The sequence below is a fragment of the Lithobates pipiens genome, unplaced genomic scaffold, assembly GCF_037356315.1.
Source record: "Lithobates pipiens isolate NorthernLeopardFrog02 unplaced genomic scaffold, aLitPip1_a1.2 Scaffold_18, whole genome shotgun sequence".
In the NCBI taxonomy this organism is placed as follows: Eukaryota; Metazoa; Chordata; class Amphibia; order Anura; family Ranidae; genus Lithobates; species Lithobates pipiens.
This window is the reverse complement of record NW_027507758.1, coordinates 281,905,079-281,929,825: the sequence shown is the minus strand read 5'-3', so window position 1 is coordinate 281,929,825 and position 24,747 is coordinate 281,905,079. Positions and strand designations below refer to the sequence as shown.

General features: G+C 44.4%; 1 protein-coding gene and 1 non-coding gene across 3 annotated transcripts in view; one reads left to right on the top strand and one right to left on the bottom strand.

Moving 5' to 3' along the window:
- The window catches only part of SLC35F1 (solute carrier family 35 member F1), a 487,635-nt gene that overhangs the window by 59,379 nt on the left and 403,509 nt on the right, over window positions 1-24,747 (top strand). The window lies entirely within an intron of this gene.
- On the bottom strand, window positions 16,281-16,387 carry LOC143990680 (U6 spliceosomal RNA). Its single transcript, XR_013277402.1, has one exon. It is a non-coding gene; the product is annotated as a U6 spliceosomal RNA (small nuclear RNA).

Sequence of the window (24,747 nt, the reverse complement as noted above, 5' to 3'; positions counted from 1 at the left end):
CCCTCTCCTCCTCAGCTGCCTCCTCCTTTTCCGCTGCTAGCGTCTCTTCCACTGCACCGCCCAAGCTCCCCAGAACCTATTCCACATGCCAGGTGAGACGTTGCCATGCCGTGCTGCGTCTGTTGTGCCTGGAAGCAAAGAGCCACACTGGCCCGGCACTCCTTTCAGCTTTGCGTTCACAGGCAGATGAGTGGCTAACACCGCTCAATTTGACAGTTGGTAAAGTGGTGTGTGACAACGGTGCCAATCTGCTTAGCGCATTGAAACAGGGCAAAATCACGCACGTGCCGTGCATGGCACACGTCTTAAACTTGGTCGTGCAGCGATTCCTTGTCAAATACCCTGGGGTCCAGGACATCTTGCGGCAGGCAAGGAAAATCTCGGCCCATTTCAGAAGATCTTACACGGCCATGGCTCGCCTTGCTGACATTCAGCGGCGACACCATCTGCCGGTCAGACGTCTTATTTGCGATTGCCCGACGCGATGGAACTCAACCTTCTATATGCTTGATAGGCTGCTCCAGCAGAAACGTGCAGTTAACGTCTACCTGTATGAACTCTGCGAAAGAAACGGTTCTGGGGAGCTGGGTTTTTTTTCACCGCGCCAGTGGCTGCTCATGCGCGACACATGCAGACTTCTGCGGCCATTTGAGGAGATCACCAAACTGGTCAGTCGCAGCCATGGCGCCATCAGTGACATGGTACCTTATGCCTTCTTTCTGGAGCGTGCATTGCGTCGTGTCATTGATCAGGCTGTGGAGGAGCAGGAGCGGGAAGATGAGGAAGTCGCAATGCTGGATGAATTCCCAGGGGGGGCTACTCTATCTGAGACAAGTCAACAACAGGAGTCTGATGAGGAGTCAGAGGAGGATGGTGCCGGGGCGGATGAGCAGGAGCAAGAAGAGCATGCTTTAAACCTTTCTGGGATCCCTGTTGTGCGAGGATGGGGAGAGGAGAATGAAGAGGACGACATTATCCTGGATGATGAGCAGGAGCCAGGCCACCACACCGCTTCCACTTTAGTGCAAATGGGGGCCTTCATGCTCCAGTGTTTTAATAGGGACCCCCGTATAAAAAGCATGAGGGTCAAGGACCAGTACTGGGTGGCAACGTACTTAGACCCCCGGTACAAACACAAAATGGCGGAAATGTTACCGCCGTCGCAGAGGGCTGTCAGAATGCAGCACTTCCAGGCCTTGCTTCGAGAAATGCTGCATTCTGCTTTTGCGTGCGCTGGCAGAGGAGCAATTCCCACTCCCAGAGAAGGATTTGCGGGTACCAATCCAACAGCGCCTGCAAGAAGAGGCCGGTTTGAAGATGTGTTGGTGACTTCGGATATGAGGTCATTCTTTCAGCCGACCCATCGACAGGTGTCATCCGGATCCAGCATCAGGGAACGCCTAGACCGTCAGGTGTCCGACTACATTGGGTTAACGGCCGATGTGGACGCTCTGAGGAGTGATGAACCCCTAGACTACTGGGTGGGCAGGCTTGACCTCTGGCCAGAGCTTGCCCAATTTGCAATCGAACTGTTGGCTTGCCCCTCATCCAGTGTCCTGTCCGAAAGGACGTTCAGCGCAGCAGGGGGGATTGTGACCGATAAGCGTACTCGCCTAGCTCACCACAGTGTTAACTACCTCACATTTCTAAAAATGAATGAGGCATGGATCTCGGAGGAATTCAACACATGTGATCAGTAGACCATGTATATGTCTATAAACAATTTTTGGAATCAAGCACACAGACCTTCTTAATTCATTTGGCTCACTTCCCTGACCCAAAAAAGCACACCGTACTATATGCCCCTACCCTCCTCTTTGAAGAGGTTGAGCGGTGTCATATTTCTACTGGGGCTGCTTATTATGAGGGGTTCCCACCATCCCTGTGCTGTGCTGACTTCCTCCTGGGTGTTCTTATTATGAGGGGCTCCCACCATCCCTGTGCTGTGCTGACTTCCTCCTGGGGGTTCTTATTATGAGGGGATCACACCATCCCTGTGCTGTGCTGACTTCCTCCTGGGGCTGCTTACGGTGCTGCTGTCAGCGCTGTATGTCACGGAGCTGCTGTCAGCGCTGTATGTCACGGAGCTGCTGTCAGCGCTGTATGTCACGGAGCTGCTGTCAGCGCTGTATGTCACGGAGCTGCTGTCAGCGCTGTATGTCACGGAGCTGCTGTCAGCGCTGTATGTCACGGAGCTGCTGTCAGCGCTGTATGTCACGGAGCTGCTGTCAGCGCTGTATGTCACGGAGCTGCTGTCAGCGCTGTATGTCACGGAGCTGCTGTCAGCGCTGTATGTCACGGAGCTGCTGTCAGCGCTGTATGTCACGGTGCTGCTGTCAGCGCTGTATGTCACGGAGCTGCTGTCAGCGCTGTATGTCACGGAGCTGCTGTCAGTGCTGTATGTCACGGAGCTGCTGTCAGCGCTGTATGTCACGGAGCTGCTGTCAGCGCTGTATGTCACGGAGCTGCTGTCAGCGCTGTATGTCACGGTGCTGCTGTCAGCGCTGTATGTCACGGAGCTGCTGTCAGCGCTGTATGTCACGGAGCTGCTGTCAGCGCTGTATGTCACGGAGCTGCTGTCAGCGCTGTATGTCACGGAGCTGCTGTCAGCGCTGTATGTCACGGAGCTGCTGTCAGCGCTGTATGTCACGGTGCTGATGTCAGTGCTCTGTATTACGGTGCTGCTGTCAGTGCTCTGTATCTCCTGCACCCTCTTGTTTGCCTACCCTGGTCCCTGACCTTCCCTCTCCTCCATTGCCTTCATTAGCTCCATAGTCCTGAATTGTCAGAACAATTTCCCAAATAAAAAAAAAATGCTTGTAGTTATCGATCCCAAATTCACCTCATACATGTATTATGCTATTGTCCAGGTGGTGGGACTACGTGCTACCCCCTAATAATTACCCCGTGGCCGCAAATTCGACCTAAAGGTTTGCGAAATTCGCCTCCCATTGAAGTCAATGGAGCCCGCGGCGAACGGTCGTTTTCGCGAACGTTTGTGTCCGTTCGCGTTTCGCGTTCGCGAAACGTCCCGTCGGAAGTTCGTCCATCACTACTGTGCACACCTGCATTCACAGTCTCCTGCAAGACCTGGACACTAGGTTGAAGATTTCTTCCTTCCCAAAACTCTTTGAAATCTCCAAACTCTGTAAACCAATCAAGGAATACCAAAACCCAAGGAAAACCAAAAGATCAGTTTCTCCACTCTAAATCGATTATCTGGAGCCCTGCACTCTGCATATGTGTGAACTTCCATTGTGTATACTTCCATTTTTTTAAAGCCTATCTATGGTTAAAATGTAAAATCATGTGTTCGTTTCTATATTGTATTTCAATTATCTCTGGCTTACCTCTATTACTATGAATGATCTTGACGTTTGTAAACATTTTGAAGATCCCCACACATTTACTTTCTTGAATTCTGTGACAGGTATTCAAAATGGAATAAAGAATAAGAGCCACTCTTTTTCTGTATTCTAGTGTACTTATAGGGACTGAGACACATTCATGCTGTACACATACTAGGCATTATATATGATTAAGGTATTGACTATGCCCTGTGAGTAGGCATTACTCTGTCGTACATTTTACAGAGCCTGTGGTCTTCAGGGGTGCTGAGAGAAGGACTTTCAGGAGGCAGAGTCAGTATAGGAATTGCTTACAGGCAGCAATGTACCATGGGGTAAGTGGTCCTTTGTAAACAGGGGAAGTGAAGTTGCAAAGCATGCAGACAGGCAGCCCTCACAGTGTGATGCAAGTTATTTTAAGATATTATATTTGTCAAAAATAGCTATTTTTTATTGCGATTACAATGCTGATATTATAAAATGAAAGTGTATCCTGCGACTAAAGATTTCCCCTACCCAGTAACACAACAGCATACTTGTGTGAGAAATTTTCAAGCAAAAGTTGCCCCTCAACTCAAATGTCAGGTGAGAAATTCTGCTGTTGGTGACAAATTACTAGCAGCAGAATGACCCAAGATTTCTCTTCCTTGCCAGGAACATTGCATAATCTCTCCTGCTAGCAAGGGAACAACGAGAGATGCATTTTTACTAATGAGAAATCAACTCTACAAGAGAAAGTAAATGGTCTAGGCTGCACAATTTTCAAATGTGATTTACTGAGCATTTCACATGTTTTTTCTGCATGTTTTACATGTGTATTCAAACATCAGACTTTTTTTTTATTTTTATTTTTTTTAGCCAATGGAACGCTAAAAAGGAAGGAGACCAATTCTTACAGGCTAAAAAAAATGTCCAATTCTCCCTTAAAGTCATTGTAAAGGATCGTTTTTTTTTTTTTAAATAACAAACATGTCATACTTACCTCCACTGTGCAGCTCGTTTTGCACAGAGTGGCCCTGAACCTGCTCTTCTGGGGTCCCCCGGCGGCTCTCATGGCTCCTCCCCACATCAGATAACCCCCCTAGGAAAAGCGCTCTCCTGAGCGGGTTACCTTGCGCGCACTCTCCCGAGTACAGCATTTGTCTCCATAGTCACGAATGCCAGACACTGTCCCGCCCCCCGGCACCCGTGTCATTGGATTTGATTGACAGCAATGGGAGCCAATGGCTGTGCTACTATCAATCTATCCAATCAAGAGCCGGGACCCCGCGGAGAGAGGGACAGTGCGTCCCCGCCAAGGAGATAAAGGGGCTCAGGTAAGTAAAACGGGGAGGGGGGGCGGTGAATGCCAAGTGTTGTTTCACCTTAATGCATAGGATACATTAAGGTAAAAAAAACACAAGGGTTTACAACCCCTTTAAATATGGTTCAGGTAGCATTTCGATCATTGGGCATTGAGCTACAGGTGTGTGAGCGTTCTTATATGAATAGTTATCCATGAAATATATGGGATTTTGGATGCTGCACGTTTTGGAGCTTCGAGCCTGGAGCCACAAAACTCTCAGGTATGATTGAAGCCCAAGGGTCCCTGAAGAATTGGTTCTAGCAATAGGACCCTCAAGCCCATTAGCCTTTGGCTGCACAATAGTTTTGGCACAATGACAACATTTACAGTGGAACTTGATAGGATCAGCCTTTTGTTCCCTTCAGACTATGCAGCCTGGAAGATATGTACTCATGGTCATAAAATAATTTTCACTCAATTCAGCCCAGATTAAGTAACCATTTATATGAGCACCATCAGACTGCAGACATTACCCAAAAATGACTGCTCTCATCTCAGAGAAATAGCAAATTTTTTGTATGTATTGTCAGCTTGGTGCTGTTTCCTACAGGATCAGGCCAGTCCCATGACGCATGCCTTTTTTTCTTATTGTATGTGTGTGTGTAAACCCTAACATTGAACAGCTATTTATTTGATTTTCTTCTGCTAGGAATATTGTGAGATAATGTTTTGCGCTCCATAGGATCATCGTGAGGATGCAGAGCTCAGCAGGCACCAGTCATATGCCTGCTGAGCTCTGCAGCCTCGCAGTAATCCTATGGAGGTCTATATGGGTCCATGACAAGCCTCCAGCACTTTTATCCAGTGAGTGCATTTTAAATTGTCTAGATAGAGGTGCCCTTTTGTGTTTATTTTTTTAAAACTATTACGTATACTTCTCTAAAAGCAGCTTAATCTTTGTACAACTGACCAAAATAAAAGATCAAAAGAAAACACAAGAGTAGCTAATTAGGATCAATTCTCTCATAGGCATCTTGCAGCAAGGTATCTGCATTCCACAGGACAGGAATCTGGTACAAATTGAATTACATACATTTACTAGGTACGGTGCTTTTTTCCTTAAGCAGAAGATGTCTTCTTTTCCAAAAATGCCATTCAGTGGTATGTTGGAAGCCCTTTAAAGGCTTTAATACTCCATTGTTTCTTCTTTCATTCTGTACTAGCCTGGAATGACATTCATTTTCCTGTTGCTTTTTGTTTTTTTTCCCCCCTAACACTGGTATGTGAGAGTACAGAGGGAACAAAAGAGAAAATGTGAATGTCAGTGGCGATGAGAAATTCTTCTAATCCCTAGCCAAGGCTAAGGTTCCCAAGTGCTGGAGGATAAGTTAGTACAGACAAACACTTTGGTGGCAATTTAGAGCTTTCATTACATATGGCTCATTTAATAGGACAATGCTCATAAACCTAGAAACAGTAGTGTAGTAGCAATTTATCTCATTATTTCTTCTATTAAATGTAATTGAGTAAATATTCAAGCAGATTCTGATTAATTGGTTTGATTATAACCAATATAATCTGACAGATTTCACACCACCATCCATCCTTCTGCTCTTATATTTATACAGTATATATATATATATATATATATATATATATATATATATATATATATATATATATTTACCCATTCTTTCACTTTTACCCAGGATTCTCTGGGGGCTATAAATATCCAGACAAATAATGTATTGGAACTTAGTCCAAACAAATTTATTGGCACTTTTATGATGCAAACCAACGTATACAATTCTTAAAGTGGTTGTAAACACTTACAGACCACTTTTACCTACAGGTAAGCCTAGATTAAGGCTTACCTGTAGGTGCAAGAAATATCTCCTGAACCTACACGGTTTAGGAGATATTTGCAAAAGACAGGCATCAATGTCTACGGCGCATGCGCCCTAGACAACGGCGCACTGAGCGTGCTGTTTCTAACGGCGATCATGCCGTTAGTGACGGCTCCCGCACGCATGTGCGGGAGTGATGTCATTGCGGCTCCGGCCAATCACAGCTCCAGAACCACGATACCCAGAAGGAAGATGGACGCTTTGTGAAAGAGGGGAAAGCGGTGACATCACAGGCTCCTGTGTCAGGTAAGTGATACACTATGTGATGCATAGTAGCCCATTATGCTTTACTTTTGCAGAGAAACAAAGGGGAAGTAAAACCCATCAGAGTTTACTTCCTCCTTAAGATAATGCTTCATTAATACAATGCAAAAACTTAATGTAAATCACTTAAAAATATTGGAGACAACATATAAATAGGTATAGACATGTCTATTTATCACCTGTACATCCCCATATATGTACCCTGTGTTACTCAAGGTTTAATCAGAGTAACATATGAGGTTTGTCTAAAAAGTTCAGTAAATGGTCCGATATCTCAACGGCAACATGGACCAGGTGCGCATGCATGCACATGGCTATCCAGAGGCACGTTGAGAAGCACCACCTTGGGGCGGAGTACACATGACCATCAGATTTAGCTCACTGCGGGCAGTCAGATGTAGTCAGCATGAGAGGTAGGGTCACAGTGCAATGGAGCAATGAATGAACATTAAGTTCTGCTACAAGTTGGAGAAAACAGTGAGGAGACACATGAAATGTTGGTGCAAGTGTAAGGGATGGAAGCTGAAAGCAGAAAATGTGTTTACGTCTGGTTCAAACACTTTCGCAATAGGAAGAAAATGACCATTCAGGTCAGCCATTGACGAGCAGAGCCCCAGACATGATTGATCGAGTGCGACAAATCCTGGCACAAGATCGGCAACTGTCTCTACGATTGGTGGTGAAGGAATTGGACATCAGCCTCTTCGAAAGATATTAAAAATAGCCATGTGAAGAGCTAATTAAAATGTATTTAAGCCCAAGAAAAAAAATATGTTTAAGCCTATTAAGTCTATAGATGTGGTGGTTGTATGGCTTTTCTACTTTCATTTATACTTGGTGGTCCTGTCAGTAACACGCTTCCAGTCCTAGGATGGCAACACTCACTTACTGTACTGTATCTATGGAGGAGCAGTGTTATCGCCCTTGGATAGGAAGTGTATTGAGAATGCAGAACACCTCCCTTCTTATCGCCAAAATATAGGGGGGGGGGGTTTTCTAGTCCATAGGAGGAGCGGGAAACAATACTAATAGAAAATGTGCAAGAAAGGTAGAGTACACAGAAAGTTGACAGGTCTCTGGATTTCTGTCAGGATCAATAAATAATTTTTGCATTTATCAAACTCATAACAAAGTGTTTCAATAGTGTATTTAAGAAATTAAAAGGGAGTATAGTTACATAGTTAGTCAGGTTAAAAAAAAAACACAAGTCAATCTAGTTCAACCCCCCAAAAAAATAAAAAAATAAAAAAAGGCGCACTTAAGAGACATTCGGTATAAAGGTTTTTACAATTTGAATGCACCAGGCCTTAAAAACTGGCATTCACCTTGCTAGATCAGGTCTGATTTTGTATAATGAAAATTCACAAACCCACCAAATTGTGCCGCACCCAAAATTCATTAACCGAAAACAATATAAAACATGAAGCATAGTGAATAAATATAATAACAATAAATCAACAGCTAATCACGTAAAAATATTAACACATCAAAATACCCTCATATAAGGAGCACCCATATAAATGTACAGAGTGACCATGAAAGTGCAATACATACAGAAAATTGTCCAAATCACTAAGAGTCCATAGAAGAACCCAACATTCAAACAATAGAGTCTTTCTTCCAGCTTTGTGTGAATAATCAGATTGCAGAAGACCACCCAGTGATAATTACAAATGGAGACAAACTTACCATCATGGTCTGACATCGCTAGTAAACCACTCCACAATGCCACTGCTTATACCCTTAGACCACAGATGATCTCATCAGTTTAGAATTCCAAACACTATCAAAAGAGATTTGTAGTAGTGAAGCACCGTAAAAAAAAATACTTTATTAATCAATAAAAAGCTATAGGCACAGATCATCGGCATATAATGATACAAGTACATGTATCCACCAGGCTGCAAGTACATAGTCTGGCATAGGCAGAACCTCCCCTACACGTAAAAGTTTTGTCAAAGTGACTTCCTCAGGGGCTGATGGGAAGTCATCGTCATCACGCTTTCCTACATACTAATTTTGTATAGAATGACTACTCGTCTGTTGCAGCTTGCTGGAGGCCTCCAGTAGTTTTTTGCAGCATGCCATTGATCTATTTTGTTCTCTAGCACCATGTTAGTAGTCTCTGGTCAAGTCTTTTTTGCAGCATGTCAGTGGCATCTAGTAGTCTTTTAACAAATGTTTGTAGTCACTAGTTATCTGGTTGTACTTGTTTCTTGTGGTATGTGGGTGAACTCTAGCAGTCTTTTGTAGCATGTCTGTGGCATATTTTGAGACATGTCAGCAGTTACTAGTACATTATCGGAGCATGGCTGTAGCTTCTAGTAGTCTTTCACAACATATCAGGTCTTTACTAGTCTCATTCTGAATGTCTGTGGCCCATCCTAGTCTCCTCTTCCATATCAGTGGTTTCCAGTATTCTAGCCAAAGCACCATGTCATTGGTTTATAGTATAGTACCCCAGGGGTTGACAAATTTGCTTTGAATATAGGAGCCAGTTAAAAAAGTTAGGAGCCAGTTTTTTTTCCCAGCTCCCGGGGTAAGGCCACTCATTTTCACCCCCTATCCCTAACTCACAATGGAGCACCCAGTCAATAACTCCATTGAAATGCTGTTACATCAGGGTTATGGGCTGACCAGAAAGAGTAAGGCTGGCAACAGATGGAACTGGCTGGCACTGGCAGGTGACACTGGTTTGGCACTGGCAGGTGGCACTGGCGGTGGCACTGGTTTGGAAGTGGCAGGTGGCCCTGGTTGGTGATGGCAGGTGGCCCTGGTTGGCGGTGGCACTAGTTGTCACTGGCAGATGGCACTGATTGGCGGTGGCACTAGTTGGCACTGATTGGCGGTGGCACTGATTGGAGGTGGCACTGGCAGGTAGCACTTATTGGTGGTGGCAGATGGCACTGGCAGATGGCACTGATTGGCGGTGGCAGGTGGCACTGGCAGGTGGCACTGATTGGCGGTGGTGGCAGGTGGCTCTGGTTGGTTGCAGGTGGTATTGATTGGCGGTGGCACTGGTTGGCACTAGCAGGTGGCACTGATTGGTGGTGGCACTGACACTGGCAGGTGGCACTGATTGGTGGTGGCACTGACACTGGCAGGTGGCACTGATTGGTGGTGGCACTGGTTGGCGCTGGCAGGTGGCACTGGTTGGCGGTGGCACTGATTGGCGGTGGCAGGTGGCACTGGTTGGTGGTTGCAGGTGGTATTGATTGGCGGTGGCACTAGTTGGCACTAGCAGGTGGCACTGATTGGTGGTGGCAGGTGGCACTGATTGGCGGTGGCACTGGTTGGCACTAGCAGATGGCACTGGTTGGCGCTGGCAGGTGGCACTGGCAGGTTTCACACGGAGCACTCTGTTACTGAAATGTAACAGAGGAGCTGTCAGAATTGAGCTTAATGTCAGAATGGGCGGGACCCAGCCGGGGTGTGAAACTGACAAGTAACAGAGGCGGATATGTCAGATTTGAGCTTGATGCCGGGGTGGGGGCGGGTCCTGGCCGGGTGGGCGGGACTCAGCAGCCATCAAACACCAGCCAACGATTGGGCTGCTTAAGAAAAGGGGCGGGTCACATACACGTAACGGCCCACCCAGATCCCATTGGCTGGTGTTTGATAGCTGCTGGGTCCCTCCCACCCCGGCCGGTCCCGCCCACCCTGACATCAGGCTGAAATCTGACAGATCATCCTCTCTCCGTTGCTTGTCAGTTTCACACACTTAGCGCGCCGCCGCTGAGTGTGTAGGAGGGAGGAGGATGGCAGTCAGTGTTCATGCGCTGCATGTCTGGGGCATCGATAGTGAGTGGGCTGGTGGCAGCATAGGCGCCAGGTTGCGATTTCTGGTCGCATTGGCGACCTGGCGCCTGGGGTTTGTCGAGCCCTGTAGTACGCCTTCAGCTTGTATGTGACCTTTCGTAGTTTCTTAGAGCATACCAGGGTCTCTACCATGTCAGTGTAATCTATCTTGCATAATGTTGGTTGCTTCTAGAAGTAGCATAATCTCATTGACTGTATAACATGTAAGTTGCACTTAGAGGTCTTTGCAGCATGCTGATGATTCTTAGTAGTAGTTTGCAATATGTTTGTGGCATATGCTAGTCTCTCACAGCATGGCTTTGTCCTCTAGTAGTCTCATACTGCATGGTTTTGTCCTCCAGTAGTCCCTTACAGCATGGCTGTGTCCTCTAGTAGTCTCTTCAGCATGCATGTGCCCTCTATCTGTCTCTTGACACATACCTGTGGCCTCTAGTAGTCTCTTCAGTGTAATGGCTGGTATCACTTACAGTATGTCTGTGTTTTTAGTAGTCTCTGGCAGCATGTCAGTGTTATTCTCAAGCATCATGTTTGTGGTCTTTTAGCATGTATGTATCTTCTAGTAGTCTTATGCAGCAAGTTAATTATCTCTACTAGTCTCTTACTAGTCTCTTACAGAATAACAGTGGCCTCTAGTAGTCTTTGGTAGCTTACCAGCAGTCTCCAGCTCTCTCTTGCAGCATGTTGTTGGTCTTTAGAAGCATCTTGTATTTTTTCTGTAACCTTCAGTAGTCTCTTAAAGCATGTTTTGTGTATTAGAATTCTTTTGCAGCGTAGCTGTGGCCACTGATGGTCTCTTGCAATGTATCTGTGGCCTGTACAATTGTCTTGCAGTGAGTTGATTACTTTTAGCATGCCTGTCTCTTCTTGAAGCATGTTGGTGGTCCCTGGTAGTTTTATGCATGTCAATGTTCTGTAGACATCTCTGGCAGCATGCTGGCAGTCTCTTCTGCCACATTTTTGGCCTGTAGTACTTTCTTCCAGTACAGTATACAGTATGCTATCTAGTAGTCCCTTGCAGCATGTTTGAAGTCTATGGTGGTGTCCTTCAGAATGTTAGAGATCTCCTGTAGCCTGTCTAGTTTTTCTGCCACTTCCAGTAGTCTTCTGCACCATACTTCTAGTAGTCCCTTAACCTATCTCTCTAATCTTTTAATCTACTTTTTTTTCTGTCAGGTGGTATGAAAAGGTAGCCGGGTAGACCAGTTTAAAACCACAAAGGAAAGGAAACCTTGTGCAAATGCTTCTAAAGTCTAAGAATAATATAAAGATAAGGCTGTGTCAAGTTAATAATAATCAAATATAACTAGACTCAAAATTCTGTATATTGCCATCCATTAAATATATCTGTGAAATCATAAAAAGAGACACCGTGCACTGGCTTCTAGTGTAACACCGTTTATTAACAACAATGAAAATTAATAAAAACACAGTGCATTCACAAGGATAGGTAGTGCTGGGCATTCATGTCAAGCTGCGGATGATTGCCCCTGGCCAGAGCTCCAAACGGAATCAGCCAGGGGCTATAGGATGGTGTAGAATCCTAGCGTGTCACACAAGCCGCTGGTCCATAATGGAGGTCCTCCAGTCACAGTAAAAATTCCAGGCAGCTCCAGCTGACAAGGAGCGCTCCTGGTTGCCGGGACAAGGCGTTTCAGGGGGCGTGTCCACCTGCCTCAGCTTGACATGAAAGCCCAGAACTACCTATCCTTGTGAGTTCATTGTGTTTTTATTTAATTTCATTGTTGCTAATAAACTGTGTTGCAATAGAAACCTGTGCGCTCTATCTCTTATGTTTTCACAGCTGTCAGTATCCCGCTGGTTATGGATTATGCATTAATCCCCTCCTTCATGAACATTCTAGTTTGCTTTTTTAATCAACTACACGTGCACTTTTCCATCCGAGGAACTATTTATGACATTTACATGTACTACTCTTGCGGAACATTTAGTGACTAATTGAGACTTTATGTATATCTATCTATCTAGTGAAAATGTCCAAATTGGGCCCAAAGTGTCAATATTTTGTGTGGCCACCATTATTTTCCAGCACTGCCTTAACCCTTTTGGGCATGGAGTTTACCAGAGCTTCACAGGTTGCCACTGGAGTCCTCTTCCCACTCCTCCATGATGACATCACAGAGCTGGGGGATGTTGGAGACCTTGCGCTCCTCCACCTTCCTTTTCAGGATGCCCCACAGATGCTCAATAGGGTTTAGGTCTGGAGACATGCTTGGCCAGTCCATCCCCTTTTTCCCTCAGCTCGTTTAACAAGGCAGTGGTCGTCTTGGAGGTGTGTTTGGGGTCATTATTCTGTTGGAATACTGCCCTGCGGCCCAGTCTTCGATGGGAGGGAATCATGCTCTGCTTCAGTATGTCACAGTACATTTTGGCATTCATGGTTCCCTCAATGAACTGTAGCGCTCCAGTGCTGGCAGCACTCATGCAGCCCCAGACCATGACACTCCCACCACCATGCTTGACTGTAGGCAAGACACGCTTGTCTTTGTACTTCTCACCTGATTGCCACCACACACGCTTGACACGATCTGAACCAAATAAGTTTATCTTGGTCTCATCAGATCATAGGACCTGGTTACAGTAATCCATGTCCTTAGTCTGCTTGTCTTCAAACTGCTTGTGGGCTTTCTTGTGCATCATCTTTAGAAGAGGCTTCCTTCTGGGGCGACAGTCATTCAGACCATTTTGATGCAGTGTGCAGTGTATGGTCTAAGCACTGACAGGCTGACCCTCCCACCCCTTCAACTTCTGCAGCAATGCTGGCAGAACTGATATGTCTATTTCCCAAAGACAACCTCTGGATATGAAGCTGAGCACGTGCACTCAACTTCTTTGGTCGACCATGGCGAGGCCTGTTCTGAATGGAACCTGTCCTGGTAAACTACTGTAGGGTCTTGTCACAACCCTGAAACGGAGTTGCAGCATGGTGGGCAATTTTCTTATAGCCTAGGCCATCTTTATGTAGAGCAACACTTCTTTTTTTTCAGATCCTCAGCGAGTTCTTTGCCATGAGGTCCCATGTTGAACTTGCAGTGACCAGTATTAGAGAGTGATAACACCAAATTTAACACACCTGCTCCCCATTCACAACTGAGACCTTGTAACACTAACGAGTCACATGACACCAGGGAGGGAAAATGGCTAATAGGGCCCAATTTGGAGATTTTCACTTAGAGGTGTACTCACTTTTGTTGCCAGCGGTTTAGACTTTAATGGCTGTGTGTTGAGTTATTTTGAGGGGACGCACATTTACACAAAGTGTAATTTCTTTAGTGTTGTCACATGAAAAGATATAATAACATTTTTACTAAAATGTGAGGGGTATACTCACTTTTGTGAGATACTGTGTGTACGTATCCCTTCATGCTGATTAATACAGTGATATGTATTAGGGATGCACCGAATGGGTTTTTTGGTGCCGAAACCGATACCGAAAATGAAAAATACACTAGGCCGAAAACCGAAACCGATACCGAAACAGCACCGATACCGAAAATGACTGTTTTTAAAAAATATTTTTATACAGGAGGTGGTCAGAGACTGGGGACATGGTACAGGAGATGGTCAGAGACTGGGGACACGGTACAGGAGGTGGTCAGAGACTGGGGACACGGTACAGGAGGTGGTCAGAGACTGGGGACACGGTACGGGAGGTGGTCAGAGACTGGGGACACGGTACGGGAGGTGGTCAGAGACTGAGGACACGGTACGGGAGGTGGTCAGAGACTGGGGACACGGTACAGGAGATGGTCAGAGACAGAGGACGTGGTACAGGAGGCATCCCCCATTGCAGGCCAGTGTCCCCCATTGCAGGCCAGTGTCCCCTATTGCATCCAGTGTGTCCCTTTGTGTCCCCTTTTGCATCCAGTGTGTCCCCTTGTGTCCCCTTTTGCATCCAGTGTGTCCCCTTGTGTCCCCTTTTGCATCCAGTGTGTCCCCTTGTGTCCCCTTTTGCATCCAGTGTGTCCCCTTGTGTCCCCTTTTGCATCCAGTGTGTCCCCTTGTGTCCCCTTTTGCATCCAGTGTGTCCCCTTGTGTCCCCTTTTGCATCCAGTGTGTCCCCTTGTGTCCCCTTTTGCATCCAGTGTGTCCCCTTGTGTCCCCTTTTGCATCCAGTGTGTCCCCTTGTGTCCCCTTTTGCATCCAGCGTGTCCCCTTGTGTCCAGCGTGTCCCCTTGTGTCCAGCGTGTCCCCTTGTGTCCAGCGTGTCCCTTTGCGTCCAGCGTGTCCCCCTTTGCAGCCAGCGTGTCCCCCTTTGCAGCCAGCGTGTCCCCCTTTACAGCCAGCCTGTGTGTCCCCCCTTTACAGCCAGCCTGTGTGTCCCCCCTTTGCAGCCAGCCTGTGTGTCCCCCCTTTGCAGCCAGCCTGTGTGTCCCCCCTTTGCAGCCAGCCTGTGTGTCCCCCCTTTGCAGCCAGCCTGTGTGTCCCCCCTTTGCAGCCAGCCTGTGTGTCCCCCCCTTTGCAGCCAGCCTGTGTGTCCCCCCTTTGCAGCCAGCCTGTGTGTCCCCCCTTTGCAGCCAGCCTGTGTGTCCCCCCTTTGCAGCCAGCCTGTGTGTCCCCCCTTTGCAGCCAGCCTGTGTGTCCCCCCTTTGTTGCAGCCAGCCTGTGTGTCCCCCCTTTGTTGCAGCCAGCCTGTGTGTCCCCCCTTTGTTGCAGCCAGCCTGTGTGTCCCCCCTTTGTTGCAGCCAGCCTGTGTGTCCCCTTTTGTTGCAGCCAGCCTGTGTGTCCCCTTTTGTTGCAGCCAGCCTGTGTGTCCCCTTTTGTTGCAGCCTGTGCAGGGAAGAGAGCCGCCTCCGCCGCTTGTTGGATCACAGCGCCGGGAACATCACAGCTTTCATTTCAATTGCTGTGTGTTCCCGGCCGCGCGCCGTCACACGCAGCCCCCCCCCCCTGTCCGGGCACTTTGATAGACAGATCATCCGTCCAATCCTGCGGATGATCTGTCTATCTAAGTGCCCGGACAAGGGGGAGGGGCTGCGTGTGACGGTGCGCGGCCGGGAACACACAGCAATTGAAATGAAAGCTGTGATGTTCCCGGCGCTGTGATCCAACAAGCGGCGGAGGTGGCTCTCCTGCGCTTCACACCCCCCATGATGGGCGTCACCAGGGCGGGGGCGGAGCCCCGCCCCCACCCAGGCCACGCCCCATTTTCGGCTCCATTATCGGCCGTTTTTCTCTTTCGGCAAATTGCCGAAAAGGGCATTTTCGGCCGATATGTTTCGGCGGCCGAAATTTCGGTGCATCACTAATATGTATACTGTGAAGTAAAACTGTGGTCCGGAAAATCAAAATTAACCGTTGCTTGTAAAAGCTGTAAGCACATACGATTTCCTTTTCCCACTTAAAGCTACCTGTCCCCCTGTTCCTATCCCACAATGCCATTTCCAGTAGCTTTGAACCTACCAGTAGGCCTGAGAATTGTCACATGGCAAGTTGAATAAGGAAGGAGAAAGTTATGGCTGTGCAAATAGCAATTTAGAGGGAGATTTTGTTTCAATCATTTATTAAACAAGAAGTGAAAAACATACAAAATTGTTACATCCAGTTGTGCTTGGGTACATTTCCATGCGTACAAGGGTTATGAATGTTCGGTGACAAATAAAGCATATAAAATACAGTACAGAGTCACATTGTCTTACAAAAAATATGGAACGCTTCACAAATTTGCGTGTCATCCTTGGGCAGGGGCCATGCTAATCTTCTCTGTATCGTTCCAATTTTAGTATATGTCCTGCCGAAGCGAGGTCAGAGGGAGATTTTATTTGTCAAACCCATTTTGGTAGGTCTATGGGCAACAGTCTGGTGAGATTGATGCCATAATTTATCTATACATTTTTAGCCTGGCACTGGACCACCAATATTTATTAGAGGATAGTTTCAATGTAGTTAAATATCAAGTGAATTTATTAGTGACTGTATCCCAGACAAGGTGACACATTTTAGGCTGTCAATAATTTTTCCTTTGCTGACTATTTTTAGAAGTCACAGTTCCAGACATCCAGCAGCATAGCTTGTCATAACTGCACATGTAAAATGCTTTGATGGAATGTTTAGGTTGCTAATGAACTGCTGAATTGAGAATTAGGACATTGTAGTGCTGTCTAATTAATGGTTGCTCGATAATTTTTTTTCCCCAGAATCTTTAGGTGGATTACAGAGTGCATCAGTTTCAACAATTTAATTTGCATAGCATTAACATGTCTGAATCATCCAATAGCTGGGCTTTGCTTCTGACCAGCTAAATGTAGTTTAGTCTTTGAAGCTTTATGCATAGAAATGTGTTAAGGAGTAAAAATAGATTCTGTTTTGTTATACCCTTGCAGTAACACACTTTATTGCGATATACACACATACACACACAGATTTTTTTGTTTTACTCAAAACTGTGCTCTGTTTTTTTTTATTATAGGCTGAAATGCACAATTGTGTTAATTGTTTTATTGTTTTCCATTTTTAGACATTTTAAATTTCAATACATTACATTTTTAAAATTAATGATTCATTTGATAATATACAAAAGAGAACAGGGAGGCAGGACTTTAAATGAAGTACGCGGAGGGTCAAGTGTTGTGTGTCATTATAATTGACATATCTATAATATATGTAAAGGAGTAGGACATTTGTCTCATAATTCATATTCAATAGAAAATTGATCTACTACACATATAATTAAATACCTGCATGGAGTAAAATATTGAAATGAAAAGCTTTATTTCATACAGCAATACATAAATAATCCCAAAAAAATGGATGGCACATGATACATATAAAAAAATGATTAGAATATAGTCAAATACATAATACATGAACAGAATCCACAATGACGTGGTAGGATGAAGTATGCGATTTGAACACGACATCTGTTAGCGCAATGTGTTTCGTGACTTGATGTCACTCATTGGGAAAAAGCGTGTACACATGCAAGATATCGCTGTAATGATATATTGTGCATTTCTAGTCCATTATAGTCATAGGTATGAAAAAATATAAAAAGAAAAAGGGGTTAAAAAACCCTATATGATACTTACTGGGCATCCATGTGCATTTGGTACAGTATTGAGGATCATGAATATCCACACATGGGGAACATCTCCTCCGGGAGCTGAGATGGTATGTTTAGCGACAGCCTGCCCAACAGGCAACCCTCCAAGGGACGGTCATGCATCAGGCTGTGTGTGTGAGTAAGCATGTGTGATCACAAAAACCAAATTGGGGCTGTAGAAAGTAAATAGAATTATAAAAGTGAGTGGTGAGTGTTGAATAAACTGAATAAGAAAATTAAGTGCAAGAATGTGTGTGAAAATCATATGAAAAATTAAAAAAAATGAGAAATCGCATGAAAATGCAATACCCGAGGGGAAAAGAGGAAATCAGAAATAGTTACCTGGTGATATCGTACAGAGATCCTCTCTGAAACATGAAGTGCATGTGTGAGGAGAAAAGCCAGAATGTGAACAAGACTCCCAGTGGGGGTATAAGTAACACCCAACACTCCCTGGGCTCCTCCCATATATAATCATGGATAGGAAACCAGCACCCATTGTTGCCTGGAAAAGTAAAGGGTCTGGTGAGTTTGAAGAAAAAGAAAACACACCACAAAGGGGAAAAAATTAGAAAGGTGCAAAATCACGAGGGTCGTGCAATTTCACAAAAAAGGGAGAAGGGTGAAAAAAAAGCAGGGAAGTGTGCGAGAGGTAAAAGAGCAAAGTGGACTAACAGGGACAGAAAATGAAAAGTGGGATGCAGAAGGAATGATATGAGGGAAAGGTAGCCTACCAACCAAAAAGGGAGGTAGGCTGTGTATGGTGTCTAAAGGAAGAAGCAGAAGCCAAATGCTGGAACCATCCAAAGATGGCGCCTATAGGGGCACCGCCGCAAAAGACCCATCAACGTCACACATACGCGAGCAAAGGGAAGGGAAGATGCCATCACCAATGCGGAAGAGCCACCTGGTGGTTTGGTGCCAAACCGAGTCCCATAGCGCTCATAGGTAGAATAATCACTGGCAAATGCAGCTCCAGGTGTAGAAAGTGTGACGTCGACATGCAGTGCGTGCCCACCCACCCCTCACAAGAAAACAAGGGAAGGGGAACGCCTGCAGTGTGCATCGCAGCTCCCGAACCAGAGGAAAACCAAGACAGGAACAGCATAAACCACATCAAGACTGCCGCCAAAGCATACACAACCCTGAGGGATCCTATAGGGGAAAGGGGGATTAAAAATAGTTTTTGGTATATAAAGGGCCATAAATATTTTTAATTATCATAAAAAAGACTAATAAAAATATAAATACAGCATGAAATAATTACAAAGCAGGAACATGATGGTTACATTAGGCAGCCCAACACGTGTACTTCCATCCCTAAATTGAGTTCCTAAAAGAGAGGGGTCTGTGCGGCTTTATATGAAGAGATCAGGTTGTCGTTTGATAATAAATATCATTATTATTTTAACACTGTAATTGTAGCTGTATTAAACAGAGGGCAATGCAGATGCCACTGTGGCCTGAGCATGCTGATTTCTATCTGCAGGCTAAAGATATTTTTTCAATGAAGCCTCCAGCCTGCATGTTATAGCAACATCATAGCTGACATAGTGATTTTGTAATCGGGGGAACACTTTGGCTTGCACCTGACAGTTATTAGGAGTTAGACTGTCAGCAGCACTTGGGATTGAGAGTCATCAGCCATGCATTGTGTTAGGGTGGACATGCTGGCGATGTTTATATTCAGATTGCAGAGACGAACATATTAAAAGCAAATTAGGCAAACTAATTAATACATATTCCATGTTTCTTTGGATTAGGAAATCAGCTAATTTTACATTTTAGTAACCTTCCCAACTTTAAAAAAAAAAGAAAAAAAAGAGAGAAAGATATAAGTTATAGCAAAACAGCCTTGACATTAGAAACTGCACATTTCTTTTACAGTAAAACCTTGGATTGCGAGCATAATTTGTTCCAGAAACATTCTTGTAATCCAAAGTACTTGTATAGCAAAGAAAATTTCCCCATAGTAAATAATGGAAACTCTAATTATTTGTTCCACAACCATTTATTCATAACTCCTTCAGTTTATAGTCCATATAAAATATTATAGCAATGTGACCAGGTTGTGTAACCATAAAATGTTCATCTCAAATGGTAGCCTCCACAAGGGGATTAGAAACAAAACCCAGCAGGAGCTACAGAGTATAAAAGAGAAGAGAGGCACCTCTAAGTGTAGCAATATGATTACATTTATTGAAGGTACAACATTTAGCAACTCACATGGTTGAGGATTGAAAGAGGACACATCTAAGTATGCAGGGTAAAGCTGTCCACATAGACCAATCATGATCGGAAAGACTATCCTGCAGTAGAGCGATCTAAAAGCAGGGCTTGAACCACTCAAGGAGCACAGAGTGGAAGGGATGACGTCAATGGTGGACAGTCTATCTGGACAGCTTTACCCTAAATGCCTGCATACTTAGATGTGCCTCTTTTAATTGTCAACAATGTGAGTTGCTAAATGTTGTACCTTCATTAAATGTAACCATGTTGCTACACTTAGAGACGCCTCTCTTCTCCTTTATACTCAGTGGTGATGTGACTCTACTTGTATATCAAGACATGGCTTGTATATCAAGTCAAAATGTATTTAAAAATGTTGCTCGTCTTGCAAAATGCTCTCTAACCAAGTTACTCTCAAACCAAGGTTTTATTGTATAGTTATTTCAATTCAATATACATGTTCCCTCCTCTCTCACGCCCTATATATGACAGAACTTAGTCTTTCTTTTCTTTCATTTTTTTTTTTTTTTACACCATCCATCATTACTATCACCTCAGGAGCACAACTCCAGGATTTTTTTTTCCAATCAGTGGAGCTGTGCCTGCATTGCATGGGCCAACTGCTCTTTTGTCCAGGGGTGCACGGAAAGGCCATACTTACTGGATCCCACGAAAAACAGTGCCCCCCTATGTCCAGTGGTGGACTGTTCCTGCCAATTTCATATCCAGAGCCGGTTTATGGGAGTGGCAGGAAATGGTTTTGCAATTGGAGGATCAATGTGTTAGATAAATATATCTCTGCTTTCCTCATCCCTAGACCCCTAAAAAACAGTTAAAGCATGCAGTGCAGACACAGCCCCACTGTATGGGCATCTTTTTTCCTGGAATTCTTCTTTAATCACTTTAGGTACACACATATTGGCACATTCAGTAATACCCCTTCTGTTAGTATCGCTTCTTCTTTTACACAGAACATTGGCTGGTCTTAATATGTCTTCTAATGTATTGATGCTGCGTAAGTAGCATAATATAGCCTGATTAAATATAGGCATGGGCCTACTGTACTTAATGGCAAATCCAGCCTTGGAACACATTTTGAATTCCTCTGCTCTCAGATATAAGCTTTATAATGGATAATATACATAAGATGCCAATAGGCATTAGATAATCTGATACCTTATAATTTCATTAGAACATGGGAATGCTCAGGCTAGCTATATACAGTCCCTTTGGCTACTAAATATATTGCTTGGAAATGTAGGGATAAAGCTAGTTGTCAATAGATATATGTATTCCACATCCAAAATACACCTACAAAATATTTTGCCCATATACTGCAACTGGGACTTGATTAAGAACTGCAGTCTATGACGCATCTATGCTTTCACTTAAAGGGGTTGTAAAGGTTTGTGTGTTTTAACCTTAATGCATCCTATGCATTAAGGTGAAAAAACACTTGGCAGTCACCGGCCCCCTAGGCCCCCCTGTTTTACTTACCTGAACCCCTTCATTCAGTCGGCAGGGATGCACTGTCTTTCTTTCCACAGGCTCCCAGCAAATCCTCAAATCCAATGACGCGGTTGCCGGGGGGCATGGCCGAGTCCAGCATTCTGTGTCTATAGACACAAATGCTGGACTCTGGAACGCGCACACAAGGTAACCCCCTCGGAAGCGCTTCTCCGATGGGGTTATCAAATATGGGGAGGAGCTGTGAGAGCCGCCGGGGGGACCCCGGAAGAGCAGGTTTGGGGCCACTCTGTGAAAAACGAGCTGCACAGTGGAGGTAGGACATGTTATATTAAAAAAATAAAAAGTCCTTTACAGTCACTTTAAGAGAAAAATGGGAAATCAATTGAAAAATGTATACATTAATCATTTGCACCACATACACTGTTCAGTTAACCATATTTACACATAAATTATCTTATATTCTTTATATTTAAACATTTAGACACGGTTGAACGCTCTTTTTTGTTGTTTCCTTATTACAGTAGTCTGTAGTAAGTGCTCGCTGAAATGGAGTTTCTTGAAACGATGATTTAGGAGAAAATAATAATTTTTTTCACTTGGGTTGTAAAGATTAGAAAAAAAAACATAGCCAATCATATCTGCTAATACTACTGTAAAAAGCCTGTGAGCTACATAGGTTGTAAAGAAAATTACACTATTTAAAGCATTTGTTGAAATAATAAATTGTATAAAATGTATCATTTTAATAAAACTTTTCATAACATTGCAAATGAACCCTAGATTATTACCAAATTATTAGCATTGTAGAAATACATGGGTTTCTCTTTTTAAACCACTCATTTTGAAGGCAGTAGACTAAAAATAATAAAGAACAAAAAAAACCTCCTTTGGAATAGGACATTTCTAAAACATCAAAGGATTCCAGTGTATAAAAGAGGGCATATAACAGCTAGTTCCCCACTGGAGACAATTGTTAGGAAGCAAGAACATGGCCTTATTACCTTTCCATATTCAGATTTAAACACTAATGAGACCAAATTACCAGTGAAAAATAAATGGGCTGCAGGAAATTTTAGAACCTTAGAAATTGAACATTGAACTCTATGCACATAATTACTGTATATATAAATGTGCATATATATGCTCATGAAGCAATGAATGTGCAGACTTTTTGAGGATCATTGAGTACTAACCACTTTTCCTAAAATACATATATTTATATCTTATATATACAATATAGGGCACAGGCTGAATATTCATAGACCCTGAGTTATAGGTTGCTACCTATCAGTTTTTGCTAGTGTACTGTAGATGATGGACCTCCTTTTTCCCTTAGTTTCTATGCCGACAGTAATTAATTTGGATATGCTTTGAATTTTTCAGTTAGTTTTTACACCATTCTATGCAATGAGGTGAAAAACTTCTTGCAGTGCAGCAGCCCCCCAGTGCCCCATTTTACTTTCCCGAGCCTTCTTTCTTGCGCCGGGGACGAGCACACCAGCTCCAGCCGGTGTCTTGTGTCCTGATTGGCTAGATTGATATCAGCACAGCCATTGGCTCCTGCTGTTATCAATCAGATCCAATGACGCAGGTGCCCCCCGGGAGCGGACTGAGTCATGCTGTCTGTGTCAATAGGACATAGGAGCATGCCCGCATGGGTGTCCCGAAGGAGAGCACTTCCCCGACAAGGGCACTCAAGAAGAGAAGGTGCCAAGAGCGCTGCAGAGGGACCCACGAAGGAGGCCCGGGACCACTCTGTGCAAAACCAACTGCACAGAGGAGGAAAGTATGACATGATTTTTTTTTTTTAAACCACGGACCTTTACAACCCCTTTGTCGTCCATTATAACAATAGAAGCAGTGGATCCAGACTAGTGCAACGTTGGTTATACCCTGGGAACTGACTCCAGACTGCACTCTGTGGGTATGGCCTATACTACTGTTTAGGGCACTGGATCCTGCTTGGATGCTCATCTTGGCAATGAGTGTAATTAGGTGCACGTTTAGGAGATATGTACTGTACCTATAGGTAAGACTTATTATAGGCTTACCTATAGGCAGCTATCAACCATTTAACCAAACATCTCATTGTACCTGTAGAGGATGCTCCTTCATTTAAGGATTCTGTGGAAAGAAAGTTTGAGACACTTTTAAAGGCTTTCTTAACACTTGCATTTCCAGCCCTGCTGCCAGCTATTGCTGCAATTTCTTTGTCAAGCCTCCACGAAAACAATCAACAGGATTCTGTCTTTCAGTACTAAACTCTGGCAGAACACTTACTTCCCCCTCACTTTTGTGTGTTGATGTCCTTGAACAAGTCATTACACAAATTTTCTACAACAGGTCTCATTTCTGGCCTTACGCTTGGAATCTTTGGCCCCATTCACACCTGAGCGTTTTGTAGCTTGAAGCCTGAAGCTACAAAACGCTGGAGGGGAAAAAATCTGTTATTCTCAATGGAGATGGTTGAAGCCGAACGCTTGAAGCTCAAACAAGTTCTGGCCCCTTTTTTTCGCTCAAATTGCGCAGATTTTGGCGTTTTTCTTCTTTTTACATTGGTGACCTTTTGCCCTGTACAAAATCGCGGCAAAATGGGGTAAACACTGCAAAATCGCTGTAAAAAAAGCAGCAAAATTTCAATAAAATTGCATGATTTTCTGCCTGAAAACGTTAGGCCCCATTCACACCTGAGCATTATAGCTGAAAGCCTGGTCAATTGGAGCTGTCTGTAAAAGATGCCATATACCCATTGAAGGAGGATGTCTCTTAGGTGAGGCACTTGACAAATTCATAAAGGATGCCACAGTTGGAAAGCTCCTTCAAACACAGCTGCTCTAAAAGTCCCCTCCTAAGGGGCTTTTACCTCTTCAAAATTCAGAACGCCACACTGTTGTTCCTAGACTTAATTTCAAAGGCAAAATTCAGTTTTCTTTTTGGCGCAAGACTTGGAACACCAAACCCACCAAATCTGCCACAAAGCCATTCCACAATGAAGAGGGTGTGTGTGTGTGTGTGTGTGTGTGTGTGTGTGTGGGGGGGGGGGGGGGGGGGCGCATCTGTTAAAGTTTGCATACCTATGGGTCACAAATATACCATCCTTTTGGGTTCAATTGGTGATTTCAAAGAAGTTGAAAATAGAGTTCCATATTTAACCCTTCTATACTTTTCTTCTGTCAAACCAACCAAAATCTGCCCAAGGACAGTTAGATTTACAAACTGCCCTGGACCATCTCTTTTTCCTAGGGAGTGTTTGCTCCAGTTATTCTGAAGGATAGGTTCAAATGATTATTTTTAAAAATGTTCATAGTACCAATATCCAAAGGCGCTATTAGTCCTATCCTGGACCTAAAATTCCTAAACAGTCGC